Genomic DNA, 16366 nt, shown 5'->3' with positions numbered 1-16366 from the left:
ACTAAAAAGCACACATAAAACTTATATGGGATTTTTAGGTCATATATGAATACTGCAAAATTCTTATATGAGTTTTACATGACAACAGTATGTAATAGTATATGATTTTAGTAGAAAATGTGTATGAATATCAGTAAATTTCCTATACAAATCATTTAAAATTCTTGATTGAATCATATGCAAGTCATATAGGATTCATTTAAATTTTGCATTATTTGCTCATATGAATTTTATACAGATTATATATGTTTTTAATAGGTAAATTGTGTGTCTGTTCTTCAAACTTTATATGTTTCCACCTAATTCCTCATATGTCTACATATAATTATCTTACATGATTCCTGTAAATATTACAATATCTCTGCATATACAAATCATATATGATTTCAGTCAATTACTTGCACAAATTTACATTAGAAATACTTTTATTTCAACACAATCAACAAGACAATCAAATTATACTCCACAAGAGTAATTTAAAATTACAACTTGATATCAAACTGAACTTTGCAAAGGCAAAACACACACACACACACACACACACACACACACACACACACACACACACACACACACACACACAAACACACTCCAACAACAACAACAAAATACCTTGAACACACTGTCACGGCTATCAATCATCAAAGACCATTAAGGTTTTCAGATGTTTTTGTGTTTTCTTCCCTCTAATTTCAGTAAGTTTGGCATTAATTGCTGTACCAATGCTGGCGGTCACCACATGAGGACACTTTCTGCAACGTTGCTCCTGTGAGACAAACAAATAAAAGGCAAAACATTGCTGATGTTAGGAAACAAAGTTGCCCACAGTCCATGACTACATATCAAGTTAGACAAATCAACAGCAGCATGTTTGGGGATCTGGACTTCAAAATGAACCAGAAAGTTGTGAGTTTGACAGGAATTGCCACTATTGTGGCACGGAGCAAGAAACTTAGAAGGATTATTTCACTTTGAAATGAAAATTATCCCAAGCTTTACTCACCCTCAAGCTGTCCTAGGTGTATATGACTTTCTTCTTTCTGATGAACATAATCTGAGAAATATTAATAGATATCCTGACGCATCCAAGCTTTATAATGGCATGGCAGTGATAGTGATCAATGAGTTTAAGGCTGAAGATAGTGCCTCCATCCACATCCATCTATTATAAACGTACTCCACACGGCTCTGGGGGCCTAATAAAGGCCTTCTGAAGCGAAGCGATGCATTTGTGTAAAAAAATATTCATATTTAAACAAGTTATGAAGTAAAATATCTAGCTTCCACCAGACCGCCATCCATATTCAAGTTACGAAGAAAGTGTAAAACTCTTGCAGTTCACAAAGCTTACACTATGTCCTACACCTTCCCTAATAAACTTACGGAAAAAAACTGTAACTGACGTGATGCCAATTTACTTCGTAACTTGAATATGGATTGCGGTCTGGCGGAAGCTAAATATTTTGCTGCATAACCTAAATATTGTTAAATTTTTAACACAAATGCATTGCTTCGATTCAGAAGGCCTTTATTAAGCTCCCTGGAGCCGTGTGGATATGGAATATGATGGATGGAGACACTTTCTTCAGCCTTATACTCATTGATCCCGTTCACTGCCATTATAAAGCTTGGATGCATCAGGATATCTATTAATATTTCTCAGATTGTGTTCATCAGAAAAAAGAAAGTCATATACACCTAGGACAGCTTGAGGGCGAGTAAAGCTTGGGCTAATTTTCATTTGAAACTGAACAAATCCTTTAACCTAGTGTTTCTCAACGGGGGCGGTACCGCCCCCCAGGGGGCGTTCAGAGAACAACGGGGGGCGTTGGAAGCAAGATTTTTAAAAGGGGGGCGTTCTGGTGTTCTTGGGGGGCGCTCACGAGTTTACACCAAAGATCCAGGCAAGACAATATTAAACGTGTAATTACTTGCAAAAGAATTGCCTACAACATTCTAAAATCTGCCAGTTTAACGCAACATGTAAGCTAGGCTATGTATCGTATCTTTTGCAACGATTATTTTTCCAGTCATAGACCAGCGCTCAAGCACTAACATGAATTCACGTGCACAAAAATGTGTTTCGCGCTGACAACAATCCGGTGGTGGCTTGAATCCAGCGCTGACTAGAACCACGCAGCGAAGGAATGGAAAGTTGACAAGCCATTAAAAAAGTACTGACTTAAGAACCACTTATATTTTCAAATATTTTCAATAAATCATGTTCCCATTCACTCCGGTGACGAATTTTAAAATGAATGAAACTAAATTCTATTTGTAAGGTAAAACTTTTACATTTTTAATGCCTAATGCCAAAATGTTTTCTTTGTTCACAAAGTTTACTGGGCATTATTGTTAACTAGCAAGACTGTAAGGAGAAAATGACAATTTGATGGATAATTAATTTAAATATATTCTGTAATCACATTTAGGTAATTTCGCCGTCACATCTGAGCGCAAAACGCTGCTTGGATAATTTCAAGATAGGCTAGTTAAAAATAATTAATAATACATTAATAATTTAATAATTGTTCATATGTGTTTATTCTTGTTAGATTTTTTTATTTTTTTATTTTACTTATTATGGACACAAATTAATCATGACAAACCAACTCAATTTGAATTGAATTAATTATACCATTGATGATAACATTAAACTGATACCAAGGTATTTAAGCCTATAATTATAACATAATTTGTTATGAAAATCATGATTGCATTTATTTATTTTTTTCCAAAGTAAGATTAATGTAAGCAGCTTCTTGCAATACTCTCCTAAATGCGTAATAAATCATAAGTGCACACATTAGCGCTGAAATGACCGTATAGCAGCCTATGGTCGTTTTTATCAAAGAAATTCAATAGGCAGACGCAGATTATCTTGAGTTTTGCGTTAGTTCAAATGCGCGTTAAGGTGATGGAAACCATTGGCATACTCATGGTGTGTAATGACAATTTGTGCGTAAAACACCATGACATTATGTATTAGGCCCAACAAAGTCTGACAAACAGCCCTCGACATAGAAATCAGATGTTTAAACTCTTAGATATTTTGTGCGCGAGCGCGTTCATGTGGAGACTGCAGTGTATGGGCATATACTTGTTTAACCAGTATTTCATCAGTTCTTCTGCGTCTCCTGACAGCATTTCAATAAAACGATATCCAACAACACAAATAGCTCTCTCTGTAGTCACATGTTCCCTTCATAATGCATAATGCACATCCTGTTTTATTTTGCAAAAGCACAATGTTCTGTTTTTAGTGTGAGTGTATAAAAGTAAACTTCGCAGTATAGAATAATGTCTTACTCATATCTGTAAATTACGGAGTATTTTTGTTTCTGCTGGTATAAGGAAACAGTTGAATTGATCGCGCCGGCGCCTCGCGTGCGCACTCAACATATTCATTGCAAACTTGACATCACAGTAGGGCTGTAACGATATGCGATATGAAACCGAAATCGCGATACGCAGGTCCACGTACCTGTATCGCGATGTGAGAAGGCAGAATCGCGACACACCCCTTCCAACTCCCAGAGTTATCCTTCCTGTCCAGATCCAATGCTACCACATTTTTAAATTACTATAAGTATTAGGGGTGTAACGATTTATCGTAGATGGTGTGTCTCAATCAGCTCTCTAGTTCAGTAAGTGTTTCGGGCACACATTGAATCTTGCAAGCAGGTTTAAACGTTTCTCATGTCAGTCTCTTGCATGGTCGCGTGAGAAAAGTCGTGGCTTTCTTTCACCGCAGTGCACAGCAACAGCTGTGCTCACAGAAAAGCAAAAGACGCTTGCGATGCTTTGCTTTAAGAAGTTCTGTGGGGCCGTTCACATATTGCGTCTTTTCCGCGTGCAAGTCAGTTATTATTTTCAAATGTAGCCGCGCGGCAGGCGCGCTCATAATGGGATCGACGCGCATGCAATTCTCAACTTCTCAGAATGGCGCAAGCGCACCGCAGGTCGTGTGACAAGAATCAACTGATCAGCTATGGCCTTTCCGTAACAAAACATCAAAAGCTCAGCTGAACAGCTGATCATAGCTGTACATGGTGGTTTTTTATATCTTATCTCCATCAATATATCTCGTAGTAAAACTAATGCAAGGGCTAGAAATCATTTAACCTTTGCAGAAACATCCTGATCCTCTTCGAGAGCTCAGTTCATGGTTGCATAGCAACGACCGACGCCACGGGAGCGCAAGCGCTTTGGAAAGAAGGAGAAGCGGTGCGGCCGCGCCTTCCACGCGTTTTTAGACGCGATATGTGAACGGCCCCTATTCATAATTCTAAGTTCATGTTAAATTTAACATTTTTTTTCAGTGACAGACAGCCCTATTCAACTGTTAATTTGAATACAGAAGGTTTTTATTAAAATTTTATATTTATTTATTTTATTGAAATGTGATCTTGTATGTACAAGGAAAATTATTGAAATTTGTTAATGTTTTTTTAATAAATCTTGTTTGAATTTCAGTTTCATTTTGTTCAAAATATCGTGATACGTAGCGTATCGTGAACTCCGTATCGAGATACGTACCGTATCGTGACCTGAGCGTATCGTTACACCTCTACATCACAGCCTGTTCATTATCAAAATAAAATACCGTCAGCCAAACATATAAAAAATTACACTGCTCATTTTACATACTCCGTAATATCCTATCTGTGCCGTTCAGCATGACCACCGCTGAAACTGGTCCTGCCAAACACATTTTTGCTCATTTGAAGAGGATGATTTTTTTCGTTGATATTGAAACGGGAGTGAATTACAACTACTATTTGACACAATAAATACAAGTTCAGCATCCAAATACATTTCTAATATGGAAACATTTGAATTAGTGCCGAACAAGAGAGGCTGCTTGAGAACATCGGTTTTTACTTTCAGTTTCGCTTCAAATTATTTCATTGGGCTTGTTTATAGCTACTTACAAGTTTTTATTCTTGCTCTGTTTATGTATATTATATATTTTAGTATTCTTATGCTTGACTTGACTTGGTTTGGTCGCGTCAATTTAAAAAAAAAGAAAAAAAAAGGTTGTTCTTTAAAAAAAAGTTTGACAGCCACTGCTTTATATGTTGCTTATGTGTTGGAAAACACAAAACCCGGCATGGACCACTTTTGGTGTTATATGAGAGGGGGATCCCCCAAATGAGGTGCCGGATCAGATTTCGGAGGTTCCGGTTCCAGCTTGTCCCGGCTGCCTGCCACTGTTCAGTCAAATCAAATCTTTTATTTGGCTTTCAGTGACATGCTTTTTAATTATGAAAGCTGCAGTCTGTAACTTTTGGAGCTCTAGCGGTAAATAATCAAAATTTCAGGCGTCTTGTTCTGTACTCCGCAGCGGTGCTGACTCGAACCAGTCTAATAGTCCCAATATAAATATACAATACAAACTCTTATTATAGGTGTGTCATAGTGATTCAGGATAAGAAAAAAACACGGTTTGGAAAACGGATTCATGATGTAGGCTAATGGTGTTTGGGGGGCGGTAAAGGACCTGGATAATGGACAGGGGGGCGTTGGCCCAAAAAAGGTTGAGAACCACTGCTTTAACCTAAACTTACTCCCACTGGATCACATTGAATATAGTAATAACAACAACAACAACAACAACAACAACAGGGTTTCAGCACTTCATTGACTAGATAAACTAGTACACTACCTGTTCTGTTGGAAGGGCTCTGTAATTACTCTGTGGCAAATCCTGTCCCATCTTCCAAGTTATGTGACTGATGCTGACAAACAGAGACTTCAGGGCCATCTTCACTTCATTTATCAGATTTGGTAGCTCTAGCAACAAAAATATAGCAAAATAAAATATGATAAAGCAATCTCTTACACCTATTTACTATGTGTACATATGGTCATCTAAGCTGATGAATTTAATGTTAATGATGCGTTTTACAAAGCCATCATGCCAGATGTTAGAGGTTGGAAAACTTTCAGGTTTCTTGTCATATACTTGATAATGCAATTAATTACCAATAATTATTAAATTCTTTGTCTTAACTTTACATAGCAAGTTGAATAATAATATTGAAGCAATAGCAATTCTACAAAAAATTGAAAGTTTGAAGTGCAAAGACAGTAAAAACTACTAAAGTAATCCACCAAACAGTTTGATAGCTGGCTGCTGATTCACCACAACAGTAACATAACTAGTATGTGCATTTTTCTTACTTTTTTGTCGTCATTTCTCAATTTTTCGTTTTCCTCCATTGTTTCAGCCTCTTCTGAGTCTCTGTCGAGGTTGTGCTTGATACTCATCAACAGTAATTAATTTCTCTGTGGTTTGGGAATCACTGTCCTTTTCCTTTCGGTCTGTCAAGAAACAAGAGATGGAAATGATACACATTAATTTTCTTAGATATTTGTCTTCTTTCCTCAATAAATGTAAACAGATGAACATAAATGACTGTACCTGAAGGGGAGGGAGGCAGATCTCAAAGGAGATGTGTTAATACTTTATTTTAAAGGTCCACAATTATGCATGTTACACACATACACACTAGTAATTAATGATCAACTTAAATAGGCTAGTAAGGGCATATTAGCCGTTATTTAAACCATATTTTTAGTGTAGTAAGGTACTTCAATTAAATAAACTGAACAATAAGAAGCTGGTAACTATGTTTAATCAGTGATGGTTTAGTTATAAATTGCTAAAAGTTGTAAAGTGAAAATTATATTTCGGTTTATTGACCAGAATAAACTATAATTATCACGTTCACACCCATGGAAAGAAAGTAAGGCCTTGCAAAACACAACAGTTAACTTTTGATTAAGACATTTCCATAAATCATATGAATATCTCAAATCGACACAATCAAATTAAACATTAATAGGCAGTTATTAAACACACCGACACTAATATATAACTCTTTATCTCATTTCATGACACAATTATCACGTTTACTCGTGTTAGCTTTAGCCCATGTGCTAATCAGTTCAGCTGGCGCTGTGTGCACGCATGTGCAAGCGGCCTACTCAAAACGGCTCAGAAATTACTCATTTTAGAAACTTCAAAATGTCATTTACATTATATTCTTATTAATATCTGGAATTTCACTCCCTAAAGCAGAATAGAATCATATCTTTATTCACACAAGGAAGATTACTCACAGTGCTTCAACACTCTGGGATCCGCTCCGTCTCTCTCTCTTCTCTGTCTCCGACGACATCACTTCAGGCTGACGCGTCGACTTCAAAAGCTCCACTTTCAGTGCACTCAATCACATTTCCAGTTATATCAATGGATTTTCACTCTTGATATTTTAGAGCGTGACCCCTTCATTGTTGTGCACTTTTTTCTGCACAGTGGTTTATTTGTAGTTTGTACCTTTTAAAATTTTAAATGGGATATATCCATCCAGTGAATTCCTACGACTTAGGTTTGGGTTTGATTCTAATAAATGTATATTCTGTGATGATATAGAAATCACAGATAATCTATTTTTTCATTGTATGTATGTGGAGGCTTTATGGCCTGATATTCATGACTGGCTTTATCCAAAGGTGCCTCACTTTGGAAACTTCACTCTAAAGGACATCACTTATGGACTTATAATGAACAGTAACAAAGATGACTTCCTGATGAACAACATTCTTATGCTGGGAAAATTTTATATACACAAATCCAAGTGCTTGAAGGTGAAACCAATGTTTTATGCATTTCATAATGAGTTTTTTTTTCTTATATAAAAGCCCTCCAAGTGATGAAAAAGAAAAATGCAATAAAGCTTTTCTCCATTATAGAAGAATATGATTTAATAGAAAAACCCTAGCCCCCTTTATTAGATGTTATTTAATTATTATTTATTTTTATATATTTTTGCTTATGTTATATTGTATTCTCTCATGCACCTGTTCTGTAATTTGTAATGCAACAGTGTGTTAATAATGCCATGTTGTTTGTGCATTACTAATTGGTTAATTAAAAAAAAAAAAAATTGTAGTTTGTACCACAAAAACATTCTCAGAGTTTTTGTATGTTTTCGTATTTCCCATTAATTTCCTATGGCAGTCATTTTTAACCGTGAAGGAGCCAAGTGTGACTTTTTCCTCCTGACCCTTTAACATATTTGAATCATGTCCATGATTTTTGTGTTCACAGAGCTAATGCAACTAAAGTCACCAAGTGTCATCCCATGTTAAAATGTTAATCTAATTAATTCGTTTTGTAATTAAAATGTTAATTTTGTAATTAATATATGTAGGGCTCCACTTAGGACAAGATAAGAGCGAGGGCATGAGTGAAGTGGACATTCATAGGCCTTAAATTTGCATTATTTTGCATGTTTTTACATCATGAAAATCTGTAAGACTTTAGTTATATGTGGGACATATATGACATATAGGATTGAAAATACATAAATATTATGCAATTTGTATATGCGGTTTTTGCAGCATATATGTCCCTTATAATATTCTGTTGGAACATATAAGAATCACATATGTTTTTAACAAAACTTTTCCATATGGGCAAGTGTGTGAAACATGTTAAATGATCCTCTCTGTTGATAACGGTACAAACACAACAACAGCTAGCAAGCCAGTTCAGTTGGTGGCGGTAATGCACCAAAAGTTGGCTTGTCCACCGCCAATAAACGTCACGAGAAGAAGAAGAAGAAGAACAGCTAGCAAAGTCTATCCGCCAGGATACGGTAGCAACCTAGCAAGAATAATTTTGTGTTTGACAACGAACAACTGCAAAACTGGCATGTGTTTTCTTTATCAGGAAATGGACCGCCTTTTTGGTGGGAAGCTGGAACACAAAGGCAGCAGATGTAAACACCCTCAGAAACTAAACTATAACATAACTAAAGGGAAGATTCATATTATCAAAGAATAAACGACGCCTAATATGCTATTTACACAGGCATGACTATTTCGTCATTAAGGATTTTAAAAAGTAAATTAGTATTAAACAAAAATAGCTATTCACCATATTATATATATATATATATATATATATATATATATATATATATATATATATATATATATATATATATATAACTTATATATTTTTATTCAATATATATAAAACCTATGTTTGCATTGCACTAGGGACAAAACTTTCCTATAAAATGGCCTGGCATGAATCTCAAGTCGGAAATTGCTTATAATACGTGCAGAAATTTACAAATAAATTGAAAGGGAAAACATTAATTGCTTAACTTATACTGTACAAGAGCGCCATCTAATAACCAGAAATTCACCTTCATAACATTAGCTTCACTATCCTATATAAATAGGCCTAAATGAAACAAAGCCTTTTAAATTACAGTTGATTAGACACTGTTCAGGAATTAGTTGAACAGCTACTCAACGTGGTAAAGGTATGAATCCTAAAAATGATAAAGGTGAAAGTTTAGAGCATCAGAGTGTTGAATGACATGATCCACAGAAGGTAAAAGAAATGAACAGGATTGAGGATTCAGTTACACAAAATACTATAAACATGGAGTTAGAGACGAACTGACAACTGATTTTACTGATATTTACATCTGCGGTGTATTGATTTAACTGATAAATGACGCCATCTGGTGGACTTTTAAAGAACAGCAAAAAACAAAACAAAACAAAACATAGCACTGTGAGCTCAACTTGTGCTTCATTAACTGGATCTCAACTCTTGGTGAATGTGTTGATCATGATGGAAATGACCTGTGTTTGTAGATCGACCGCAGAAGTTTCCTCTCTCATCTGCAGTTTTATGTGATTGTGGTCTCTCACTAATCTGCCCTGTTAGTAAATCTGACTTTATTAATCCGACAAACATTCATTTGTGAGAAGTCCACATCCATTGCTACACACGGCTGGAGCTGTTGGTCGTCTCACTTTTACAGGCTGAACAAAACAGACAACTGCAGCCACAAAATATTTTAGAATTTTTTCCCCCATTTTATTCAGTAAAGTGAAGCAAATGTTCTGCATTAGGCTTACAACAACATCAAATGCAAATAATTCCATGCAGAACCTTCTCTAATAAAATAATTAAAAACAAATTAACAATCAAAAATTAAATCAACAATAAAATCATCACACGTATCAGACTGTTTACATTTACATCAGATGTCAGATGGGCAGATTTACTGCAGATAACATGACATAGAGATGGAAGTAAGTGCAATAAAAATAAGGCACAGTTTATATTTTTTATCAGATATTTTGGTTAATAATTGAAGAATGGTGAAAAGTGGTTTATACAGAATGCATTATATGCACTGAGTGATATGAATGAAATGTATTATTTAGAGTAGGGTTTTAAAGGCTCACATAAGAACCCAGAATTTGATTCATTTTTAATAATGATAATGTTACGGTGGTTTCATACTGAGGCTGTTGGAAGAGTTTTCTTTCACCAAAGGTGTCCTCTGGCTCATTTATTCTCAATGTAGTTGAATCTGACCAAAAAAAAAAAAAAAAGATATTAAGAGACTGATACAATTAAAAATAAACAACATATGACACAAAAGACCAATGATTTTGGATGTACAGGAGAGAGTAAAGAATTTTGATCAATTAAATGAGTGTCACACAATAACATTTGTTCATAACAGTGAAGAATCCACTCAGACTAGAAAAACACTGGATATAATAGAGATAAACACAATATCAATACAATATTCAATACATAAATATCTCAAGTTAGCATCTTTTTAGGTAACATATTTTGATCTTCATGATAAGATTTAATTTTAGAGATTATTTGAAAAACTATTTAAAATGGGCAAATGATTTAAAATAAATCAGATCTCTTCAAATAACAGCTGTTCTTGAAAAATTCACTCATGTGTGATTTCACCGCATCTTGAGGACTAGATTGCTCTGATCGCTATAATGATAATAAATGAATGTATTACACCAGAAGATTTGAGTTACTTACCAGAGAGAGTTAATATCTGTCACAGAAGGTCATACTGTACAAACAGAAATATTGAACATAAATTATAACAAGAACAATAAGCAAATAACAGAAATTAACAAAAGATGTTCATTAAATCTGTCATATCACTGCCATCTTTAATATTTGAATATTAGTTATAATTCTCTATAATGCTGCTGGATAGAGAAACACCTGAAGGAAACCACATACAATCACAAACACAAAGGCACAAGAAAGTTTAAACCTGACTAAGCAACACCTGCTACATCTTTACAATCTAGAGCACAATATTTTTCTCACGCTGCATCAGCTGTAATACTCACACATTTGTCTATTTCTCACGTAGCCAAAGTAAATGCCAGCAACAGCTCCAACCAGCACCGCAACAACAGCAATAACTATCCCTGCTATCGCACCTGGAGACAGACCTCCTGAAACTAAACAGAGAGAGAGTCATTAGAGTAAAGACACAATAACACTGACAGTGAAGATCACAGAGCCGTTGATTCCATTCTGTAAAAAATGACTACAAGAAAATACAATTTCAGATACTTGAAAATTTCACACTTAATTCAAAGTGTTACTTGCCGTTTCTTTGTAACTGTGTGTGTGAAATTACTAGCAATTTCTAAGTGAAAACTGTTTTTTCAGTGTGTGGAACGCCATCAGTCTGTATCAGGTGATGTATCACGTTCTGCGTTCTCATTGGCTAACACCACATCTCTTCACTGCTCATTTGCATAAAGTTCAACTCTCAACTGTTTTTTATTTTTTTATCTTTTATTTTCACAGTATGAACCTTTCAAATGAATGAATCCTATCTATAAGAAACACTATGGACATTCAGAACAAAAGACAAAAACTGATTTCCATCTTGATAAATATATTGTTGACTTGCCAGTGATCACATGACTTCTGTTTTGTGAGATCATGCAGATTTCATTTTCGGGGAAACTTCCAGCCACCCATGTACATACAATTTTATTGTAATATTACACTAAAACCAGTGGTGTGCAGTGATGAAATTAAATGAAACGAGGAGGCAAGGTCAACAGCTCTTTCTGGTTCTTGAATCCGATTGGCTGAGAGCTCTTACCTTTTTACCTTTCACCATTTGTCAACACTCCTTTTGAAACGACTGTCTGGCGGCTGAGCAAATCCAACATATTTTTTTTTACAATTACTACACTTGTTGTACCATGAGTTTTTTTAAGATGAGAATGTAGTTTTTTTACACCTGAAATATCTGACACATATTTAATCATAGCACCTATTTTACAATTTGTTTAGATGTTTTCAGAGATGCGAGCTCCAGGCCATCAGCGTTTTATGCTCTCGTACATAAAACGGGCAATCTTTGGTCTTATTAATTATTAATTGTTGCTGAGCAAATCAAACTGGGCTATGATAAATTTAATAATTTAATATTAAGGCTGTAAAGCACTGCTTTTGTACATTTGTGTTTATTGTCATTTATAATGGCTATTGTTGTTAATTTAAATATTATTGTTCAATAGATATTATTTTATATAAATAACTTGTTGTTTTTGAGTGAAAGTTACATTAATATGCCATTAGATGGCGGCAAACATTAAGTGAATGAGTCAGTCGCAAGAGACTTTTAAATTGAAAGGAAGTTTTTTAAACCAAGGACGTTGTTTTAGCGCTGTATGTTACGGAAAATTCCCTTGAGTGTAAAAAGGACAAATACAAACTTTTCTCAGCGGACATTCAAACAGATTTTAGAAATAATATAATGGACATGAAGAATGAATGTTATATCAGACACAAGTAATGCTTGCTCAATAATACTGTACAAAATTCAGTGAGTTTCAATGGAGGGTCTCAATGTTCCTTCGTTACTAGTTCTAAAGTGACATTTTAGAATTAGTAATGGAGGCTTGGTCCAGCTGTCAACTTGAGAATTGAATCCGTGGCAGAAGGAAGTAGTGCTGCACAAAAGAGGGTTTTAAAGACACTCCGTTGCTGTTTTTATTCATTTACACATTTGAGCCACCAAATTGCTGTATAAATGCAATATCACACACATAGCCATGCAATATGACTGTATCTTAATGAATCAGAATATCATGAAATTTATTTTCTTCTGTAATTTAATTTAAAAAGTAAAACGTAAATATATTCAAGATTTATTAGACAAAGTATTTTTTTTTTTTTCATTTTAATGATTACATTAATGATGCTGGTCATCAAAATAAAATTAAAAAAATCAGTATCTCAAATTATTAGAATATTTAATTTCAAGTTCTATTAAATTACCCTTCTCAGGGTATAAATACTGGGTTTAGGTCAGTAATCCCAACAGCAGTCATGGGGAAGTCTGCTGACTTGACAGTTGTCCAGAAGATGATCATAAAGACCCTCTTTATGTAAATAAGCTAATAATAACACTGAAATGAATTAGACACTCACCGACATTTAAACGGATGGTATTCCTATAAGTGTTGATGCTGTTGGTTACTTCATAATCTCCAGAGTCTGTGGTTTTGATGCTTGTGATGGTGAGATCTCCAGTCCGACCGTCCAGCTTCAGTCTGCCTTTGAATTTCCCACCAAGTTCTTCATCAAATGTTGCGGGGGTATTTTGTTTTCTTACTCTAGCTATAAGAATTTGATCAGCTCCAAACCTCCAGTCGATCATATCATCTGCCTTTATTTCAGAGAGACCAGAGAGTAGAGTGTGTGAACCTCCCTCTTTCACGGACACTGTTTCACCAAACACACCTGGAAAACAAAGAGGAACAGATGCATAGACAAAAAAAGTGAAATCAAAATCTCATTTTACCTGGTTCTATGTTACATTCTTCATGTGATTACTTTTTGAAGGCAGCATAGTTATATCCATCATTATCAATGATATTCCACATCCCTGTGGTAGCAATTGTTTGGCAGTGGAGCTGTAAGATACAAATCTAGAGAAGTTCAATTTCTACCAGTATTTTAACTGGACTTCTGATAAATTCAGACTTTCCAATAAATGTGCAATAAATTAATGTTTGCGAATTTTAAGCAGCGACGTGATATTGACAACCAACGATTGTCAACATTTTTCACAGTCGATCAAAATAGGCAAGTATTGTTTTAATGGCATATTTACTTGTGAATGTCCACTGAATGTCCAATGTAGTGTGATTAACAAGGCTATTGAATACGGATGTCCGAATGTGCGAATATAAAACCAACTTTACCCAAGTAGTATTTTAGTAGTTAAATATTTGCTTGGTTTTCAACAAATCTGTATAGTTTAAGATCTTTAGACTTGTATGCTGCCTCAGAAATCTGTCCGAAATTATTTTGTACGCAGTCGTAGTCTTATTAAAATTACAATATACAGTTAATGTTTCAATTAAATAATCTGAATCAGTGTAAAGGTCTGGGATTCTCATTCTGTGCTTATTATATATATACACACACACACTCACACACTGACATTGTAACAACAGATAAACATTTTTGTTGACAAACTATCAGCATCTGCATTCCCAAACCCAAAAATAAACATATGGATAATCACCTGTAGGAAAATTATATTAATAGTATTTCTTCATAAAACACGGAATTCATTTAACATATCCGATTTCAAATAGACAAATAGTTTCAAATAGTTTGTGTTTTACACTTTAATTGTTACACAATAGCTACAACACAGAAAACATAAACTTCTTTCTCTGTCATACATTTTAATATTAATGACCACTTTTTATACATAAAAAAAAAAAAAATAAGAATAAGAAGATAAACAAAAGACAAATGTACGGAAGCCCTAAACGGCCATGGATTATTAACAACTTTTGTTATCTCGCGATCACGAGAAAATAAGTCGTGATCACGACAAAACAAGATGGAAAAAATAATAATGAGCAACTCCGTATTTTACAAAAGTGAAACCAAAAACGTTTAAGAACGAAACGTAAACCTTACCTTCTACAAACACCAAAAACACACAAATCAAAGAAATATTTTTCATATTGCTGTAGATTTTAGCAAATTAAGGGTTTCTAAAGATGATCGGTGGATATTATTTGTAATAAACTGCTGTTTCTGGGCGTGCCAGAGTCGCACACGATCGACAGAAAAGAATCACTGACTAAAAACAGTCATCGTGTCTTTATATCGACTGAGAATGTAATGGCGAATTTTCTTGATTAAATCTGTACTGCTGAAAGAGATTACGGGGATTTATCTTCAATTACTGTGAAAGTAAAAAAGCGCAGAACATCACGGCCGCATCTTCTTCTTTTGATATGATTGGCGTTTGTCGAGCAACCACCATATAAGTGCAATATTACCGCCACCTACCGGACTGGAGTGTGGAACAGTAGATTGTAAACAGCAAAGAAAAATGGGGAAAGAAGAGGGAAAAACTTCAAATTTTCTCTATTAACCCCGATTCTTCAGATATTTATTTAAATGTTTGTAAATTCTCCATGAATTACCTTCTAAGAAGCTTCCTTTCGGTTCCTGCCCAGCCATTTGAGATGCGCTTATAATCGACACGCTCGCCTTCAAAACAACAGAAAGTAGCAGTAGAAGAAGTTTGCCGGAACAACGTCAGATCATAACGTCAGATCTTTTTTTTTTTTTTTTTTTAAACTTTTCTTGGAAATAGATAGATGGTTTGTTAAGGTTGTCAATATGACTATAGGCCACATCAGTTTTTATGTTTGGGCTGAATTTAAAAATATTTTGTTTTATTAAGCATCCAAAGTATTCGTTAAAGCACGATACGCCATGAACCAAGCAGCCACGAGGTGAATCACAGCATTACAAACTTTTATTTGAAGTAAAAAAAAAAAAAAAAAAGTATTTGAAAATTTTATATAAAACGAAAAAGGTAGACGTACAGCTTTGGTGAAGGAAATGAAAGAACTACAATCCCAAATACAAATTAGAAATATCAAACTATTAATTTTAAGTTGTTGTTTATTATACAAACAACATTTTCATTTTATTGCAATATATATATATATATATACAAATATTTACGTATTTTGTGAGCATCTTGGAAGTGGGCGGAGCTAAAAATCTTGTTCTCTGCTATGGCTGCAACACTCTGACTGTCATGGTTAATGTACTTTTTCACCAAGTATCCTGCTATTAAATACAATTATTTTAAAATTAAGTTCAATTAACGAAAACAGATGGCTTCAAAAAAGCATGTAATCGATTAACAACCTTGGAGCTCACAACAGCTCCGTATAAAGGTTTATCAGTTATTGTTAAAAGTCAGTTTCACTATGGAGAAAATTAGTTTTTACTTCTGGAACCTGACTGCTGCACTCTATATTCCAAATTGCACTCTAAGTAATTCTAAATGTATTAATGTATTTGCATATGATCCCAGCAAACGTCCCTCCGACACATGGTTGAAAAATAGTTGCAAAATGAAAGTTATGAAACTGAATGCATTTTTAGGAAATGTTCTGTGTAACATATTTTTACCGATTT

The 16366-nt window shown here is 34.5% G+C and overlaps 1 long non-coding RNA gene across 1 annotated transcript; it reads right to left on the bottom strand.

Moving 5' to 3' along the window:
- Positions 1-291: 291 nt before the first annotated feature.
- LOC137027998 (uncharacterized) lies at positions 292-7217 on the bottom strand. The gene is made up of 4 exons (XR_010896137.1): positions 7129-7217; positions 6187-6327; positions 5669-5796; positions 292-766 (listed from the first exon to the last, which is right to left on the bottom strand). It is a non-coding gene; the product is annotated as an uncharacterized lncRNA (long non-coding RNA).
- Positions 7218-16366: the final 9149 nt, after the last annotated feature.

This window comes from Chanodichthys erythropterus, chromosome 10, assembly GCF_024489055.1.
Source record: "Chanodichthys erythropterus isolate Z2021 chromosome 10, ASM2448905v1, whole genome shotgun sequence".
In the NCBI taxonomy this organism is placed as follows: Eukaryota; Metazoa; Chordata; class Actinopteri; order Cypriniformes; family Xenocyprididae; genus Chanodichthys; species Chanodichthys erythropterus.
Note: the sequence above shows the minus strand (reverse complement) of the source record. Positions and strands in the feature narration are given on the sequence as shown.